Source organism: Neolamprologus multifasciatus, chromosome 9, assembly GCF_963576455.1.
Source record: "Neolamprologus multifasciatus chromosome 9, fNeoMul1.2, whole genome shotgun sequence".
Classification (NCBI taxonomy): domain Eukaryota; kingdom Metazoa; phylum Chordata; class Actinopteri; order Cichliformes; family Cichlidae; genus Neolamprologus; species Neolamprologus multifasciatus.
The window spans coordinates 3,450,672-3,471,247 of NC_140447.1; the positions used below are offsets into that span (position 1 = coordinate 3,450,672).

At 42.0% G+C, this 20,576-nt stretch overlaps 1 long non-coding RNA gene and 1 pseudogene across 2 annotated transcripts in view; both read left to right on the forward strand.

The window, feature by feature from the left end:
- LOC146510790 (uncharacterized) overlaps positions 1-20,576 on the forward strand; it is a 360,605-nt gene that overhangs the window by 76,310 nt on the left and 263,719 nt on the right. The window lies entirely within an intron of this gene.
- Positions 14,187-19,116, forward strand: LOC146510796 (E3 ubiquitin-protein ligase TRIM21-like; annotated as a pseudogene). The gene is made up of 2 exons (XR_014876071.1): positions 14,187-14,625; positions 17,185-19,116. The product of XR_014876071.1 is annotated as an E3 ubiquitin-protein ligase TRIM21-like (transcript).

The window sequence follows — 20,576 nt, forward strand, 5'->3', positions numbered from 1 at the left end:
ATAAACTCTCTGGGTTGCAGGACAACAACTTAACTTCAAAAAGAAAGACACTGGTATGATAAACCAGTGATGAAATAATACATTTAGTGGTTAAAAGAGTCGAATTGTGACATGTTTTCCTCTGATTGATTAATACAAGAGATTACTGAATGAAATAAAATTCATTTTTTGAGTTATTAAACATGATCTTAAGAATTTTAACATGTACCTGTGTTGTCCTGTCAACTTGGTGGGTTATGAGTTGATTATATAGTGAGAAAAAACAAAAAAAAGGGGGGGAGAAGGCTGACACAGGGCCTGGCCCCTCTCTGAATAACACAGCCAAAACAACATCATTTTCCTGTTCGTCTGTTTTTGTTTTGTTTTTGTTTTTTCTCTTTATGCTTAATTACAGGCTGCTTTGTCGGCCCGGAAAGCCGAGGCTGACCTGGACTCCTGCTCTCCCCTCTACCATCTTTGCTCTCCCTTCTACCATCTTTGATGTGACCCTGACCAAATGCTACAGCAGCTGGACCCACAACAACAACCTGAGAATGTCAACAGTGCTGCAGGAAAAAGATCTCATGCAGCGGAGACGGAGAACGTTAAATCCAAGGCCCGTTTCACTACACGGGGGAGATTTCTAGACAGCTTCAGCTGACAGAGCTGTGACGAGACGCCTATTAAGCCCGGATGAAAAGTGAGGCCGAGCAAAAGAATGCTGACCTTAACAACTAACTAACTAACTAACACGGATGATCGGGCAGCAAAAAGGGCGTGCCAGAGACAGGAGGAGTAACTGAGGTCAGGAGGCACCTCAGATTGGACAAAAGCAGCAGAAGAACATAAGCTGAAGGCACAGGTGTCGGGGCTCAGCCAGGAGCTGACCTCTGAGAAGAGCCGAACAGCAGAGCTGCAGAAGGCCGTGGAGCAAAGCAAGGACAACATCAATAAACTTCAATCTGACGTGTACGGAAAAGACTCTGAGGTTTCTGCCCTCAGTAAGAGCTCAAGACATCAGAGCAGAAACTGAGCATGGCTCAGGAGGAGCTGGCTGCTAATCGAACCCATCAGTCAGGCTTGGAGTCCCAGATACAGGACTTTAAATCAGGCCGGAGCTTGCTGGAGCAGGAGGTTGCCAAACCTGACGAGAAGCTCCAACACAAGGAGCAAACCCTGAAGGAGCTACAGAAGCAAAAAGGGTCAAGTTAAGGAGGAGCTGGACAAGGAGAAGATGCAGGAAACTGGAGAAAAGGACTGCCTCAATTGGGGCCAGAACCAGTATGGAGAGAACTTTGGGCAGCAGCACCAATGGACCCAAACGGACTGAAAAGGGGGAGGGCAGGACCCCAGAGCACGCTTCAGGCCATGGTTTACCCAGAACATCAGAACAGGAAAGTGATGAACACAAACACACACACAAACACACACATTTACATACGCTGACTCAGAAGCAAGAGAAACACACATATGAACACATACAGTGGGGCAAAAAAGTATTTAGTCAGCCACCGATTGTGCAGGTTCCCCCACTTAAAATGATGACAGAGGTCAGTAATTTGCACCAGAGGTACACTTCAACTGTGAGAGACAGAATGTGAAAAAAAAATCCATGAATTCACATGGTAGGATTTGTAAAGAATTTATTCGTAAATCAGGGTGGAAAATAAGTATTTGGTCACCTCAAACAAGGAAAATCCCTGGCTCTCACAGACCTGTAACGTCTTCTGTAAGAAGCTTTTCTGTCCCCCACTCGTTACCTGTATGAATGGCACCTGTTTGACCTCATCATCTGTATAAAAGACACCTGTCCACAGCCTCAACCAGTCAGACTCCAAACTCCGCCATGGCCAAGACCAAAGAGCTTTCGAAGGACACCAGGAAAAGAATTGTAGACCTGCACCAGACTGGGAAGAGTGAATCTACAATAGGCAAGCAGCTTGGTGTGAAAAAATCAACTGTGGGAGCAATCATCAGAAAATGGAAGACATACAAGACCACTGATAATCTCCCTCGATCTGGGGCTCCACGCAAGATCTCATCTCGTGGGGTCAAAATGATCATGAGAACGGTGAGCAAAGATCCCAGAACCACACGGGGGGACCTGGTGAATGACCTGCAGAGACCTGGGACCAAAGTAACAAAGGTCACCATCAGTAACACACTACAACGGCAGGGAATCAAATCCCGCAGTGCCAGACGTGTTCCGCTGCTGAAGCCAGTGCATGTCCAGGCCCGTCTGAAGTTTGCCAGAGAGCACATGGATGATACAGCAGAGGATTGGGAGAATGTCATGTGGTCAGATGAAACCAAAGTAGAACTTTTTGGTATAAACTCAACTTGTCGTGTTTGGAGGAAGAAGAATACTGAGTTGCATCCCAAGAACACCATACCTACTGTGAAGCATGGGGGTGGAAACATCATGCTATGGGGCTGTTTTTCTGCCAAGGGGACAGGACGACTGATCCGTGTTAAGGACAGAATGAATGGGGCCAAGTATCGTGAGATTTTGAGCCAAAACCTCCTTCCATCAGTGAGAACTTTGAAGATGAAACGAGGCTGGGTCTTCCAACATGACAATGATCCAAAACACACCGCCCGGGCAACAAAGGAGTGGCTCCGTAAGACGCATTTGAAAGTCCTGGAGTGGCCTAGCCAGTCTCCAGACCTCAACCCCATAGAAAATCTGTGGCGGGAGTTGAAAGTCCGTGTTGCTCGGCGACAGCCCCAAAACATCACTGCTCTTGAGAAGATCTGCATGGAGGAATGGGCCAAAATACCAACTACTGTGTGTGCAAACCTGGTAAAGACCTATAGTAAACGTTTGACCTCTGTTATTGCCAACAAAGGTTATGTTACAAAGTATTGAGTTGTATTTTTGTTATTGACCAAATACTTATTTTCCACCCTGATTTACGAATAAATTCTTTACAAATCCTACCATGTGAATTCATGGATTTTTTTTTCACATTCTGTCTCTCACAGTTGAAGTGTACCTCTGGTGCAAATTACTGACCTCTGTCATCATTTTAAGTGGGGGAACTTGCACAATCGGTGGCTGACTAAATACTTTTTTGCCCCACTGTATGCACTTGTTGATTGACTGAGAAATGACACACACACGCACATAAATCGAAATGCTGATTCAATTCACTGAGAAGTGATCCACACACACACATATACATGTTTGTGCAATGAAGAGTGATACACACACGCTGATGCAATGAAGAATGCTTTACTAACAAATGCTATGCTGATACGCAAAATGCTGCACACAAACGTCCAAATACAGAATTTGTTACAACAACAAGAAGCCATTGATTGTTTATTGGTTAAATGCATTTCATGTCACCCAGAGGGCATTTGTGTAGATTTAGGGGACAGGGTCTAAAGCAGTTTGGTTATGAAAACAATGTCTGTGAGTGATGTCTGTTTATGGCTCAAGGCCTCAACTGAATTGTTTATTGTGCTTCACACAGCCTGATAAGGAGCAGTGGTACAGAGTGAAAATTATGAATTAACGGTGTGAGCCTTATTTCGGAGCACCACATGTTTGTGATTGAGATTTAATTGAAGGAGGAACACACTGAAAAAAGAAAAAGAAAAAAAAGAAAAGGGGGCCAGCCCTTGGATTTACGTAAGCATCCCACGTGTATTTAACACGCCTCAGGCGTTAAAGATCTGTACAAAATTCAACAGGAAATCATAGCTTCCCTGTATTTCCTACATTGTTGGCATGCTGGTGAGTGCTGTTGCTCCACAGTAAGAAGGTCCTGGGTGCAAGTCCACAGTCTGGCTAGTTTGCAGTGGTTTCTCTCTGGGTATTCTGGTTTCCTGCCACAGTGAAAAGTCATGCAGCTGTTAGAGTTAGGTTAATTGATGATTCTAAATTATCTGTGAATGTAAGTGTAAATGGTTGTTTGTTTCTAGGTGATAGACTGGTGACCTGTTCGGGGTGCACCCTGCCTCGTAACCTATCACTTCAGGGTTATTTCCCAGCCCTCCTGCAATCAGGATAAAGATAGGAGGATGGTAGTTGTTGTAGACCAATTCAATTTTTATGGTAACCAGAATCTAGACTTTGTTGAACCGTATGCAATATGAAGACAACATGTAGTATTTAAGGGACCAAGCAGAATTTGGATAAAAGTTATTGAATAGTGTTGAAATAAAATGACAGAATTGTGAAGGATTAAAATATTCCAGGAGCTCAACTTACTCCATCTGAACATGTTTCAATCGTGTAATATGAACTCAAAATGCACAGGTTTACTGAATATGAAAAGGCTGTGTTGATTTAACTCAGTTGTTTAAGTTTCTATCAAAGCAAAACATTTGTGTGCAACTGGTGTCCACTATTGAATCAAATAAGTCCAACACGTTTTTGTCAGTGCAAAAAGAAGTTACGGTACCTGTATTCCTACACAATATTGTCCCGGGATGGAGAAAAACTTTCTGGTGAAGTTTTGGTTGATTTTGGGTTTTGCTTAACACTAGGTTGATTTTATCAGTGAGGTTTGGATTGTTTTCTCTCTCTAAGAGAGAGAAAGATGGTTTTATGCTTGGACATGTTTCTAACGGGCCCCAGTATTTGTTATTATATGAGTATTTTATTGGTTGCGTTTGTTTTTGCTTTTGTTACAGTGCACTGAAATAAGAACATCTGAGAGGAGTGATCCACCGGTGGTGATATTTTGGTATTTTGTGAGTTCCTGATTTAACAAATAAGCTCTTTAATCCAGGCCTGAGAGATTGAACTTTAAAGCGCTATAAAACATTCTTACTGAAAACAGTTGCAAAGTATTTTTCTCCATAATTATAATGGGCTCTGGAGAAATTCACTTATATGGGACATTGATCACATGAGAAGTCCTGAGCCTAAAAGGATTGCAGCGAGTCAATCCAGTCCAAAAAAACAAGGAACTGTTTTTCCTTTAAAATGATGACGTCATCTTGCTGGTGATGGAGGCTCGAATAGGTTGCGTGTGAGACTCCATTATCAGCAATATCTGGTATGAGTGTGTGAATGTATGCATGTGACTGGACTGTGATGGACTGACGACTAAAAGTTTTAACTGACTTGATACTGAGACAAAAACGGTACCGACTTTAGGATTAGTAAATGCCCACAAACAATTCACCCCGCCTGTAAAAGAAGGGTGGATGTTTTGTCTTGCTTTGTTTTGTTTTTGCAGGAGTAGAAGGAGGACAGAGACTAGGGGGGGAGGCTGTAGCTTCACATGAGTGTGAACTGCAGACTTAACCTTTTGGTTGCTAATTTTGAGTTACTGATGTTTGCATCAAGAAAATTGTGTTTTATTGGCTGTGTTTCGATTAATGTATCACATTATATTGTTGGGAATGTTAAATGCTAAAATGGAGAGAAGCTTTGATTTCACTCATGACTGAACATGTTATTATTAACTATAGCAGGCCACTGTAAAAAGCCAATTAACTTTTATAGAGAAAAAGAAAAGCCAAAAATTCTATTGATGTCTATGAATAACAGGGGAAGGATAGACTTGTCACATTCAAAATAGAGATATGTAATGACAAACACTGGTCCACGTCATTTAGGTTCTCCATTGAAATAGTTAGTAATTTAGAAAAGTAAGATAGAACTGACAGGGGCATGTGCTGAGATGTGGTGCTGCACAAGAACAAGAGCAAAATAAAGAAAAATTATTGTGTTTAGCTTTGATAAATTCAAATTAAAATGTACCATTACACTCAGAGGATCAATATGAAATTCCATATATGCTAATTTTGTATGAAGTACATGACTGATAACTGTTCTGTCCTGAGCTTTTGTTTTTACAGCGCCCACTTGACCACACCAACAGTTTCTCGCCACCAAAAGGGGGGTACTTGCAAAGAATAGGGAGGAATATCATCAGAAGGGGGAAAGGTAAGCCCCGATGGGGGTGATAACATCATTAAATTCACGTATGGTCAAATTCTTAAAATTTGACCCCTAACATGAAAAATTCTTCAAACATTTAGAGACAGAGTGGAGTTCTAGATAAACATAATGTAGCAAACCACATAAGGATGGAGCGTTGGAATCAATAAGATGGTGAAATAACATGCAGGAAAAATGTTGATCATGTTGATTATGTTTATTCCAGTGTGCAGGGATTGGCTAATCTGACCCAGAAATGTTATAAATGGATTGTCGGAACAGTCAGCGTTAAAGTCACCTTTGACAGTCCAGACTAAGATGGCGTTGGACATCTTCAGGGCGGAAAAGGGTTGGTGTGACCAAAGTGTGGTTTGGCTTGTTGTATGTATATTTCATAATGATACAGCTCTGGATGGACCAGTTACCAGGACATGGAAGGAGGACAGACTCATTAAATGAGGAGAAGGAATTTTCTGGGGTTGAAGATCCTGTGGGTGAGTGGTTGACTAAAAGCATGCATAAAATAAAAGCTGTCATTTGTTATTGATTGGTAATAGATTGATAATTGGCCACATTTACAGCTGTATTGACTTGTAGTGGACATAGTCTACTTCATGTTTAAGCACTCTAATTAACAGATTGAAAATAGTGACATTAAAGGAAGAATATGCAGCACCACCCTGTCAAATGCCAGTGCCGGTGGGGCTCAGTGATGAATCAGGTGAGCTTCATGGCTGAATTAAAACATAGATGCCCCTGCTGTGGTCAGTAAGGGATAAAAAGGGTGTGTTTTACTGTTATTGTAGCATCAGCATTATTGTTACATCAGAATCATATAACAAGCATTGCATTAAACATTTATTGAAGCTATTGACATTACATTAACATTTGTATTACAGTGATTGTTATAACCTCATGTTAATCTTTTATCTACAGGTGTCAAAAGTAGTCAACAAGTTCATGTTGAAGTGAAGCTCATAATAATACAGGTTTTGTTTGTAGATAATTGCGAAGACGCAGGCTCTGGGCGGAGCCAGGAGTTGAACAGATCTGACATGACAATTAAATTGATTTCATTCCCTAACACAGGATAACAAGACTGGAGCAACGACACTGGATAGGAGAAAGTCTGATACTTTCTAAGATACGAGGTCACTAACCTGTTCTTTTAATTTTCTAGCTTCATTGAATTGACACATGTTAGAATTAGAAATGGTTAATTTGTTTATGTCTTTTATTAGAATGAGTGGTTTTAATTATTTTTATACATATCTTGCAAATGTGCTTATAATGAGTTGGCACTCGGTTTTTTGAAGGTCATAAGCTTCGTTCGGCGATAGTCTGGACTGATAAAGTGTAGGAAATGCCAGTGCAGCGGGCTAAATGCAAACACGCTTACACACACATACACTAAATTAGGATAAGTCCTTGGGACATTCTGAATATTCTAAACCAATTCTGAACCACCAAAAGGTCAGTAGACAGCAACATTAGATTGTTAGAGCTGGGAAGAGAGGTGTTTTGGTTTTCTGTCTCTTACAGAGAAAGGAACAGACACCAGACGAGGTCACAGATATACGAGGATCCTTCGCAGCAGAGACAGACACAGTGACTGCTGAAACATCAACTGGGTTGAAGTGTCATGGCATTTTGGGCTCCAGCTAGTCACCTCAAAAGGATGGATCCCAGAAACACAGCAATAACCATGAAGGGGTTGATGGAAATCCAGGAACACCACACCAACGACGTTCGAGAGGCTCTTGGTCGAAAGGGGGACACGTTTCTGTTCCTTTTTCTGGGGAACACAGCTGTGACCCCAGAATACACAGATCATTGTTTGAAATCGGGGCAGAATAATCCCCTGATCTGTGCAACGACTGAAGGGTTGTCTAACCCCTGATGTTGAAGAAAGAAGAGTAGAGGATCACCCGACTGGAAGACACTGGTGCCTACAGCAATAAAATAAAGGTTAAAAGCTCCTCGGACAGATGTTCTAGTCTGAGTACGTTTGAAGGGTATAAGGTAGCACCGAAATAAAGCTGTGGGAGAACTGGGGAGTGATGGGAGTATCACCTGTACCTACTGTTGTTGTTGTAATAAAAGTTTTTCTTGCATCTGAACTGCACAAATACAGAGGTCATCTCACATATGGTTCACCCAACAGGGGGACAAAGGGCCTCAGGAGTAAGAAGAAATGAACCCGGCAACACTGGATTGAAGGGTGTAAGTGAGCTCTTTAAGTCTAAAGAGCTCATCAGGGGGAATTGTCGGATTATAATATTATTTTATGCCATGTTAGACCCCTAATTAAAGATTGTGAATTATGTAGTTTTAGTTTGCATTATGCTCCTGAATTAGAAGAAGGTGATAACTATTACATTTGGTAAACTGATTTGCATTACATTAGACTGCTGATTTATTGTGAATTAATGATATTGTTTTATGATGCATTATACTGCTGAGTTATAAGAAAATATTGTTCACAGACAGTCATCACCTTATTTGTCTGATTAGAAGAGAACAGAGCATACTGCCCCATCTCATCAGGAGCAGATAAACAGGGAGCCAAGGTCGCAGCTTAGTCGCTGTGTGAGAAAGAATGTGAATGTTTAGGCTTTTATGATTAGGTGGGGGCCACTAGAGGCTATAAGAGTTTGATCAAGGCTCCACCATTTTGAGATCTGATGCTGTCTGCTGTATGGTGTCCATCTCCCACACGTGTGTTCATTAAATCATCGTTTGACTTGACCCGGCCGGACCAGTGTGGTAATATTTGGTTTTCCTCTTGTATCCATCCCCAATATTTGAATCCGTAACACTGATATGTTGTGAGCGGAGGTTTGTATTGAATGCTGAACTGAAGTCTATAAACAACATTCTGGCGTAGGTGTTTTTATTGTCCATGTGTGAGAGGACAGAGTGCAGCGCGATGGAGACTGAAACCTCTGTGCTCCCATTCTGAAGGAATGCAAATTGGTGGGGTTCCAGGGTGAGGGGAAGACAGGATTTGAAGTGTGCTAGGACCAGCCGCACTTAGCACTTTATAAGGATGGACGTGAGGGCTACCGGGCGGTAGTCAGTGAGGCTTGATGGTTTGGAGTTTGTGGGTATTGGGACAATGGAGGTGGATTTGAAACAGGCCGGTACCACAGCGTGGGCCAAGGAGAGGTTGAATATGTCTGTCAGCACTCCTGCAAGCTCCCCAGAACATGCTCTGAGAACACGCCCGGGCAGTGAAATTTAAAAAGGGAGATCACGTGAGACTGTCTAAAGTTAAAGGTGTGTTTGATAAACCTATAAAATACCTGGGAGTCCACGTCTCTAGGATCTCACCTGGAGGATCTCACCTGGACAACCAACTGCTCCAAGTTGGTCAAGAAGGCTCACCAGCGCCTCTTCTTCCTGAAGAACCACCTATCCTGAGACAAGGTGAACTTTTTTTTTTTTTTTTGTCTGGGTCTGGGAGGAGGAGACAGCTACCCGATTGGATATGAGGATCTGGAATGTGGGGCATCCCTGCTGCTGCCGAGTCGGGGCAGTCTGCTTCTCTCCACCCCAAGGAAAAGGGTAACACCACCTGGGTCTGGGTGCAGTTTCCCCCTCCAAGGGCAAGGGTACCTAGACCTGGAGTATAGAGTACGCTTGGGGAGTGTGATTGTGTGTACAGCGTCTCTTTATGTCTGTCTCCACGTTAGTTGAGTGTTGAGTAATTGCATATGAGAGCATGAGGGTGGGAATGGATGTTTGTATCTGTGTGTGCCTGTATGACTGTGTCTATTTGTCAGGTTGGGTATCAGACGCCACCTCTCTAGGGACATCTCAGGCCCTCTAAGGTATGGAGGCCTATCTCCCCCCACCACTTCCCCTGCCAGTGGCAGACGCCCTCAGACATCGGTGCGTTGGTGGTTCTTTGTGTCCGGGGGTGGGTGTCCAGGTACACACCGGCTCACTCCTTGGTGGCTGCTTGTCGGGGCCTGGAGCCTGGGGCTCGCTCGGGCCACTTCGGGGGTGGGTGGCTCGGTCACTCTGGCGCAGCTGGCTGCCGGCGGAGCTCACGGGCACATCACTGCAACCCCCCCTGGCTTCTGCTCCGTGGCTGCTGCGTGACCCCTCATCTGGCTCTCTCCTCAGCTCTTTCTGGGATAGTGGCACGGTTGCCCCTCTGTTGGTCTTCCTTGGTCTCTTGTGTTCTGAGGGCCTCTGGATGTCTGGAGTCTTGATCTCCTCCATACCTGCTTCATGCCCTGGAGGACGGGGCTGTGGCCCCCCCACACCCTCTAGCAGATCATTACATGAAGGAACCTTTTAAAAACAAGCGCGTCCATGCTCACAGGTGTACGCACGGGTGCTCACACACACAAACTACACCCTTTTTGGCTCCTACCTCAAAGCACACTGTGCGCTGTCGATCTTACGTGCTGCACAATAATGTTTAATATTTAGTATTTACTGTTATATTCACATAGATCATCGTGATGTTGTTTATTATGTTGCTCTTTTTATTTCTTCTGCTTGTTTTCCCTTTTTTTTCTTTATCAACAGGTGATCCAGGTGATTGATATATGTATTTTTTGTCTGCTTATTATGTTGTTTTTTGTTTTTTGCCCTTTATCCCCGTCCCTCTTCTCCACTGTTTTTCTTTCCCTCTTTCTTTCTCCCCTTTCTTTTCCCCAGTCAAGTCTGTCCCGTATAGCAAGTAAAAATAAAATAAAATAAACAATAAAAGGTGAATCAAATAGACCATTACGGCAAGGCTGGCATGGTCAATTTGGTAAAGTAAATCCGTTGGGCATCTTTCTTCACCTTTAGACAATAATTCTGATGGCAAAAGAGCCAAATGGGACAGGCAAAAAGAAAAATCCTGGTGAACTTCTATCGCTGCACCATCGAGAGCATCCTGACCAACTGTATAACAGTCTGGTACGGGAACTGCTCTGCCTCAGACCGGAAGGTATTGCAGAGGGTCATGAAAACCGCCCAGCACATCGCCAGAGCACCACTTCCTGCCATACAAGACATCTACAGAAAGTGGTATCTGAAAAGGGCTGGGAAAATCATCAAAGACTCCAGTCACCCAGCACACTGACTCCTCAACCTCCTACCCTCTGGGAGGTGCTACAGGAGCCACCAGGTATCAGAACAGATTCTTCCCTACTGCTGTCAGATTCCTGAACTCTGCCTCCTGACATCTGACCCACATTTAATTCATGGACTGAACATTCACACACACCCACAACCACCCATAACTGAACATACACACAATGGACAAAACAAACAAATGGCCGACTGTAACCTCATACACACAATAATAACATGGACTGAACCACCACTTACAACCACTAGCACTTTATATAACTACTGTAGAATTATCCATAGCTCACTGATCTAACTGCACTACTGTAAATTCTGTATAGACAAACATTCTGTGCAATACAATAATTATAGTTCTACAACTGTTAACAACTGTTTATAACTGTTTATTGATATTCACAATTGTATATATATATATATATTAAAATATTTATATCCTGTTCATATCCTGTACATAACTTGTACACTCACAACAACCTGTGCATACTTTGGTTAAAGCATATTCATAACATACCTTCATACCGTGTACATCGTAACATACCTATAATAGATTCATATTCTGTAATATATCTATATTGTTGCTAAAACACTTTCTGGATGGATGCAAACTGCATTTGCAACCAGTAATGTGTAATACTTTACTTTGTTTTTGAGTAACCGCCCTAACGCAGCATGTGAACTTTACCCTGACTGAGACTCAGTCTGAGCAGTCAGACGGCATATTTCTGGAGTGAACACATGAAGATTTGGCACGCACACACACACACACACACACACACACACACACACACACACACACACACACACACACACACACAGATGAAGCCAGGAAGCTGCAGTTTAATCAGTCAGGGCTAACACACTATGAGGTAGTGATGTGCGGATCGATCCTTAAATATCGATTCCTCCAATACCAATCATTTGTTCTAGAATCGATTCTCACATTAAAATATCAATATTTTAGTAATTTAGGGTAAATTTGTAGTTTATCATTAAAAGGAACACAGTGGAAAGAAACTATAACTTTCTTATTGTCTACATTCAAAGGAACTACTTCCTCTTCCTCTTCTACACAGCTACATTCTCACCTGAAAATACGTTAAAAGTTTTTTTGCGACCCAGAAAGAGAAATAAGAGTAATATTAAAACTAAGTGGCTGCCGCCATTGTTGAAAACTGGAATTGGCTGGGCCGCGCTATGAATTCTGCGATATGGTTTTTCAATTTTGTTGTCTGGGTGGAAAATCGGGAGAAATTCGGGAGAATTGTGGCTCCGGGAGACTTTTTGGGAGGGGCACTGAAATTCTGGATTCTCCCGGAAAAATCAGGAGGGTTGGTATGTATGGTTGTGGCAGCATCACTGACCTCGTCAAACACCTCAGAGTAAATCATATCACAGAATATGATGAGCGTATGTTGAGGCAAACTGTAGAGGAGGAGAGGGACAGGTGCTGCTAGGGCGAGACAGACGTCTCTCACGGAGTCCTTTAGTGCTGCAGGCAGGCAAGGTGTTCAAATAGCCACAACTTCAATTTTTTTATTTCTATATGATGAACTCTGCGTTATTAAGTGATAAGAACAAGTAATCTGATGTCCTGTAATCATTACGATGCTATAATTTGAGATACAATAAATAAAATAAGTTTTTGTACAAAGTATCGGTATCGGATCAGTATCGTCGATACCATCCTGATAAACAGGGAGCCAAGGTCGTAGCTTAGTCGCTGTGTGAGAAAGAATGTGAATGTTTAGGCTTTTATGATTAGGTGGGGGCCACTAGAGGCTATAAGAGTTTGATCAAGGCTCCACCATTTTGAGATCTGATGCTGTCTGCTGTATGGTGTCCATCTCCCACACGTGTGTTCATTAAATCATCGTTTGACTTGACCCGGCCGGACCAGTGTGGTAATATTTGGTTTTCCTCTTGTATCCATCCCCAATATTTGAATCCGTAACACTGATATGTTGTGAGGGGAGGTTTGTATTGAATGCTGAACTGAAGTCTATAAACAACATTCTGGCGTAGGTGTTTTTATTGTCCATGTGTGAGAGGACAGAGTGCAGCGCGATGGAGACTGAAACCTCTGTGCTCCCATTCTGAAGGAATGCAAATTGGTGGGGTTCCAGGGTGAGGGGAAGACAGGATTTGAAGTGTGCTAGGACCAGCCGCACTTAGCACTTTATAAGGATGGACGTGAGGGCTACCGGGCGGTAGTCAGTGAGGCTTGATGGTTTGGAGTTTGTGGGTATTGGGACAATGGAGGTGGATTTGAAACAGGCCGGTACCACAGCGTGGGTCAAGGAGAGGTTGAATATGTCTGTCAGCACTCCTGCAAGCTCCCCAGAACATGCTCTGAGAACACGCCCGGGCAGTGAAATTTAAAAAGGGAGATCACGTGTGACTGTCTAAAGTTAAAGGTGTGTTTGATAAACCTATAAAATACTATTTAAGGATCGATATCCCGACAGAATTTGTTTCCCCTGTGCTGGGAGCACCAAGAAGTACTGATGTTTTCATTTTATGAAAAAGTGAAAAATTAGTATCGTTACATTGCCATTCAGTTTGAGGGTTACAACAGAAAATTATATATTTATTGCTCACGGGTATCAGATGGGATTATTTTTAACAAACCATTAACGTTTTGGCTGATAACTATTTTTATTCTCCTATAACTTTACTATATAAAGAGCTAAATCCTCCAAAGTTTCAGGAGTAATGCGTCATAATAAGAAGTGTTTGTGAACGAAAAATCAGCAATATGGGATACTGTTTGTCCATGATTTACACAGGGGGGACAAATTGTGGCAGGATCAGCCTGATATTATTTGTATCCCACTATAACTTCTTTTTATAAAGAGCTAACATCTCAAAAATGTCAGGAGTAGTTAGTCATTATAAGAAGTGTTTGTAAACTAAAAATCAACAATGTGGGATACTATTTGTCCGTGATTTGGACAGTCCAGCGTGTGCTCCCGACGCAGGGGAAACAAATTCTGTCGGGGATACCTACTTTGGCACAACACCGGCTCCGTGATCAGCTGGTGATCAGCTGACCGGCTCACAGTTTGTCTGCCAACTTCTTCATCGAGCCGCTGCCACGGGTTTTCTGAATTCATGTGAATTTCATGTGTTAGAAATGTTCTTCAATCAGCTCTTTTTACTCTCTTACATTTCTCAGATAGTACTTTTTTACTTTTACTTCAGTAAAGAAGTTGAATTAGTACTTGGAGTATTTTTAACAGTAGTACTTCTACTTCAGTACAGACTGTGTGTACTTTTACCACCTGTGTCTGAGACCTCCTTCAGGGTCCACCTGAAGCTCTCAGTCTGCTGTGGAAAAAGGAAATCCAGGTGAGTTTCTCCTGATCACCTGAGGCCGTCATTACTGTGTGAACCCACACACCACTCCTCACTCCTCCCACCCGCTGCACACAGTCACTGAGTACAGACCGGCTGATTCCTGTAAAGGGAGAGGCAGCAAAACCAGACAAACAGCTGCAGGAAGAGGCGGAGCAACAGCTGAAAAACAAGAAGCTCAACGTCATTTTGCAGAAGTGAAAGTGTGAGAGAGCAGCAGCAGAGCTGCAGTCGAGTCCTGTTTGTCTCTAAAAGAAGATCCACTGGAGTCCATCAGGTTTCTCTCAGCAACAGTGGTGAGCAGAGATACTGTAATCCGATTACTTTTTTCAAGTAACGAGTAAAGTAAGGGATTACTATTGCAAAAACGGTAATTAGATTACCGTTACTTTCCCGTAGGAACGCTGCGTTACTGCGTTACTAAAACCGTGATTTTCTTGCGAGAATGTCTCATGACAGTGACGTAAGCGAGTGCGACGTTCGTGACAACAGCTGTGTGCAGATCAACAATGGATCATATATCGAGTGCAGAGAGAGTATGAGCGTGCAGCGTTTAAAGCGTGGAAGTACTGACCTTACTTTGAGTTTGATTCCGTAAAAAGTGACAAAAACATTAGTGTCCGTTGTGCGTGGGAAGAAAACTTCTTTTTACAGCGAAAAAAACCCCCTAAACTTCCAAGCAAGCACTGAGTAGCTACGACGTAATGGGAAACTCACAGAGAAACTGCGGTATCCTTCCACTGACCGCGGCACATCTGCACCAGGATAAACATCCGCCTACTCTACTCCTGCTTTACAGGTGAAAATAGAGCAAAAGGACCGCTAGTCTTTGACTTTATTTATTTTCTGCTGTGTTTTACTTGCATCTGAAAGAGTGAGTGTAAACACAAAAAAATAAAAAATAAAATATATATATATATATATATTTATTATGTGCTGGAATGTGCAGAAAATAGGTTTAAATGTTAAACTAATTTCTTCCAGTCAGTGAATGTTGCAGATAATTAAAATTTTGCTTCATGCATAAAGTTAAAAGATTAAAACTAACAAAACAAGTTTTAAAAAGAGACTTTTCCATTTGATTACATTTTGTATGATGGATTATGTAGAAAAAGTAGAATTGGGCTGAAAGATCTATCGCTTTATCACCTATTCAGGTTGTAAATCGTGTTTTTAAAAAGTAACTAAGTAACTAAGTAACTAAGTAATTAATTACTTTTGAAAATAAGTAATCAGTAAAGTAACGGGATTACTTTTTTGGGGAAGTAATCAGTAATTAATTACTGATTACTTTTTTCAAGTAACTTGACCAACACTGGTGGTGAGTGCAGCTGATCACACTTCCTGTTTCTACACAAATCTTCACTCTGTTCACTTCATCAGGACTCATCACAGTCACACTGGATCCATAGAAATCTGCTCATGTAACCACAGATCCACTGTAGGAACATCGAGCTGCTGCTTCAGTCTCACTGTGGCTCTGCTCAGGACTGTGGACTCAGGCTGTGCTCTGGACTTCAGACTGACTCCACACTTCATGGTTATTCATCACTTCCTGTTCCTCTTAGATTGATTCTGGATCTGATTGATCATAAGGATTACAGACGTGAAAACACCTATTTATTCTTTATTGATATAAAGTCTTTGATACTGTAAACCAGTAGACTTCAAAAAGTCATTCACACATTTTACAAAGATTATCTGACTTAGTGTATCCTGTAAGAGTCACAGATGTTCCTAAATCATTCAGAAAACAGTCGATGCTGCACTTTATAACTTTGTGTGGAAACATGAATCTCATTATTTAAACAGATGTGTTTGAATCATCCTGATAATCAGGCTTTAAATATGTCCACACATCAGCTGTGATATTCAAGCTGAACTGGATCAAACATCAGACACAAACATAGATGATGGTGTTTAATCCCAAAGCTTATTTAAACAAACTGGAGGACAGAATTCCTCCTTAAATGTGATTTTGATCAAATCCACTGATCTCATTTTCACACACAGGCTTTATCATGGTGGCTTCTTCTCTACTAACATCAATCTTTGATTTGGACAAACAAATATATGAAACACAAAAATAAATCAATGTTTTCTGAGGATCCAGAATAACATGAATGATGTATCCCAGCGAGTGACTGGAAAAGTTCATCTTCCATATCCTGAGTTTGTGAGGAGCTGTGATGTTCCAGTATCTGTGAGAGAAAACAGGACAGTTTTTAATGACGCACAAATGGACCAAATATACAGACACCTCTGAATAAACATGTTCTCATAAATGCCATTAAAATACTGGATCAACAGTTAATAACACATTTCTGAGGTTTATGATTCATCGTCCTCCTCACTGTCAGTTCTACTGGAACAGTCACTGTTTAATATTAATGGCTCGTTGATCTGGACAATAAGAAGTATTTAGTCACCAACAAGGTCGAAGTTTACGGATGGAATATGATGGAATATATCCAACAAACTGATTTATTCAAGTATACAAATGATCTGCATGAATCTTGGACCTTCTGTAAAACAGTCAGAATTTCACATCTTTTTAACGACTGTATTTATGTTCATCCCCAAACGTTGATCCAGTTCATCTGGACGCAGCAGACACTACGATGTTAGGTTTGTGTTTGGGATGAACCAGTTTGTGTCTGAGTGTGTTGCTGGGTCTCCACCAGTTACTCTGAGAACTGAAGAAGCTTCTCTGATGAAACGTCTTCAAGAAACTCAAAGAAGTCCAGACGCTTTTCTCTCCAAGCTCCTCAGACTACTGACGCTTGTTTCTCTCTTTTTAAAAATGAAATTTCAAGTGAATTTTGAATCAAATGTTTCTTTTCTTTCTCCCTCAGAGTGCAGACATGTCTGCTGCCAGCAATCTGCGATCTGAAGATCAGTTTCTGTGCTCCATCTGTCTGGATGTGTTCACTGATCCAGTCACTACATCATGTGGACACAACTTCTGCAAAACCTGCATCAGTCAGCACTGGGACATGAATGTGAGCTGTCAGTGTCCCATGTGTAAAGAGACTTTCTACACTCGACCTCAGCTGAAGATCAACACCTTCATCTCTGAGATGGTTGCTCAGTTCAGACGTGAAGCTCAGCAGAAAGCCAGCAGCAGCAGCAGCTCAGAGCAACAAGCTGCCAAACCAGGAGAAGTTCCCTGTGACGTCTGCACTGGAACCAGACTGAAGGCCCTGAAGTCCTGCCTGGTGTGTCAGACCTCCTACTGCCAGACTCACCTGGAGCCTCATCTGACACTGAAACGTCTGAAAAGACATCAGCTGATTGATGCTGTGGAGAACCTGGAAGGCAGGATGTGTAGGAAGCACGATAACCTTCTGCAGCTGTTCTGTAAGACCGACCAGACATGTGTCTGCATGCTCTGCCCTGTTTTAGACCACAAGAACCACGAGTTTGTTCCTCTGAGAGAAGAATATGAAGGAAAGAAGGCAGAGCTGGAGAAGACAGAGGCTGAGATTCAGCAGATGATCCAGAAGAGACGACTGAAGATTCAGGAGATCAAAGAGTCGGTGAAGATGAGTAAAGATGCTGCAGACAGACAGAAAGCAGAAGGTGTTCAGGTCCTCACGGCTCTGATGGAGTCTGTTGAGAGACGCCTGAAGGAGCTCATGAAGGAGATCGAAGACAAACAGGAAGCTGCAGAGAAACAGGCTGAAGGTCTCATCAAAGATCTGGAACAGGAAATCTCTGAGCTGATGGAGAGAAGCTCTGAGGTGGAGCAGCTCTCACGCTCTGAAGACCACCTCCACCTCCTCCAAAGCTTCTTCTCCCTGAAAGCTGCTCCACCCACCAAGGACTGGACAGAGGTCAGAGTTCATCCACCATCATATGAGGGGACTGTGGGGAGAGCTGTGGCTCAGCTGGAGGAGACAGTCTGGAAACCCATGAAGAAGAAGCTGTTTGAGGCTGAGCTGCAGAGGGTCCAGCAGCATGAGGTGGACGTGACTCTGGATCCTGATACAGCTCATCCTAATCTCATCCTGTCTGATGATGGAAAACAAGTTTATCATAGTGATGTGGAGAAGAAACTTCCAGACAACCCAGAGAGATTTTCTTACTGTGTTATGGTTTTAGGAGAGCAGAGTTTCTCTTCAGGCAGATTTTACTTTGAGGTTCAGGTTAAAGGAAAGACTGCCTGGGATTTAGGAGTGTCCACAGAGTCGATCAACAGGAAGGAAATAATCACAGCGAGACCTCAGGATGGTCTCTGGACTGTGAGGCTGAGAAATGGAAATAAGTACAGTGCTCGTGATTCCCCTCTAGTCCCTCTCTGTCTTCATCCTGGTCCTGAGAAGGTGGGGGTGTTTGTGGATTATGAGGAGGGTCTGGTCTCCTTTTATGATGTAGGTGCTGCAGCTCTGATCTACTCCTTTACTGGCTGCTCCTTCACTCACAAACTCCACCCACTCTTCGGTCCCTGTTTGAATGATGGAGGTAAAAACTCTGCACCACTGATCATCTGTCCTGTCAATCGAACTGATCAACAACTGATTTAATTTGATGAATGATTGATTTTTCTTGAAGGGAACAAATGAACATATTGAGTGTAAATCCTCTACAGTCTCCATGTTTCTATAGAATCTGATCATCAGGACTCTGATTCACACTTTGATTCTCATGGAGTTTGATTTGAACAGAAGAAAAGTTGAATCAGGAAATGTTCCCACTGATGGAGACTCGAGCTGAAGAGCAAATATCAGAGAATAAATGTCCAAAAGCTTCATTTACAATAAAGTTTGTTCAATGCTTTGAGTGAATCCAGACTCATGTGTGGCTGTTATACGGAGCATCAGAGTCCAGCTGAGTTATGTTGGATACAAACTGCTTATTTTGGCTCTGTGAGGAGTTTTGTTCACTGAAAACTGATGAGACGGATAATATTCAAAGAACTCTGTAGAGATTCATGCATCCATGTTCTCCACCTTTCTCCTCCACCTGCAGGTGTGGAGGAGAAAGGTGGAGCACAGACTGCTGCATCCTTCCAGTCACATCATTTTGATGATTATATTTGCATGTTGTGATGATTTGGGTTAAAGATCAACAGAGTTGAACGGCTGCAGTCACAGCATGAAGACGATGCTGAAGCTGAGCTGTCAGTGAAGATGTTTCACTGTGATTTGATTTGAAGAATAGAAAGTGTGTGTGTCTGCTGACAGCTGCAGTCTCTGTTAGTCTGCATAACACACACACACACACACAACTTTCCCCCTGAGGCAACGATCCAGCAACAACACAAAGAACAGCTGCAGACACACACACACACACACGATTGTGCGCTCCCTTTCAGTCTGAACTCTCAAACACACAAACAAACAAACTCTATCAATGTCGTACTGTTAAAGAACACTTTACTGTTTAAGGTGGAATTCCTCAGTAACAATGATTTGAGGTCTCTACCAGTGTCTACAGTGGTTTTCAACATACAATCTACTGAAACATGTGATTTTCTTTATGCCGTACAAACTATTTTAAAAGAGCTTTGATCACAACATGATTTGCATGATTTGCAACATTTTTTCCCCCAATCGGTTATTCCGATTCCGTTAAAATTTAACTCTTAACCTAATTTAAACTTGTTTAATTTCTCATTAACTCAGACTTTTAATTTATTTCCTAGTTTAATGTATTATTTCTTTATCCTTGTTTAATTTTTGCCGATCCTTTCTGTTCAACCGGTTTAATCTGACCTTTGACCTATTTATTTTAACTTAACAGTACTCTTGTTTTGACCTATTCATTCCTTATAACCAAAAAACCCTTTTATCTGATATTTTCACCTTATTTATTGATTATATATATATCTATTATATTTTATCACCTTACCTTATTTTGACCTTTGACCTATGTCCTTGTTAGCCTTGATAAACCTTGATCTTCCTTCATCAAACGTGAAATTTCTTTCACCTTTGAACTTAAAGCTTAAATTCAACCTTTGTTAAAAACCTTCTTACCAACTTGTAATTCCAACTTTCTGCATTAAACATGTATCTTATCATATAAACACTCGATCACTGAGAGAACTTTAACTTTAGGCAGAACCAAATGAAGCAGCTAATCTCGTCAAACTCACAGCGACAGTAACTGACAGTGAATTATTTTAATGTTCTTCATTGTATTTGTTAGAAACATTTTATTTTCCTTTAATTGCGGGACTTTGGTTAAGTTAAATCCGATGTATTAACCGACCTTTGAGGTGAAGTGCAGCTGCAAAGAACGC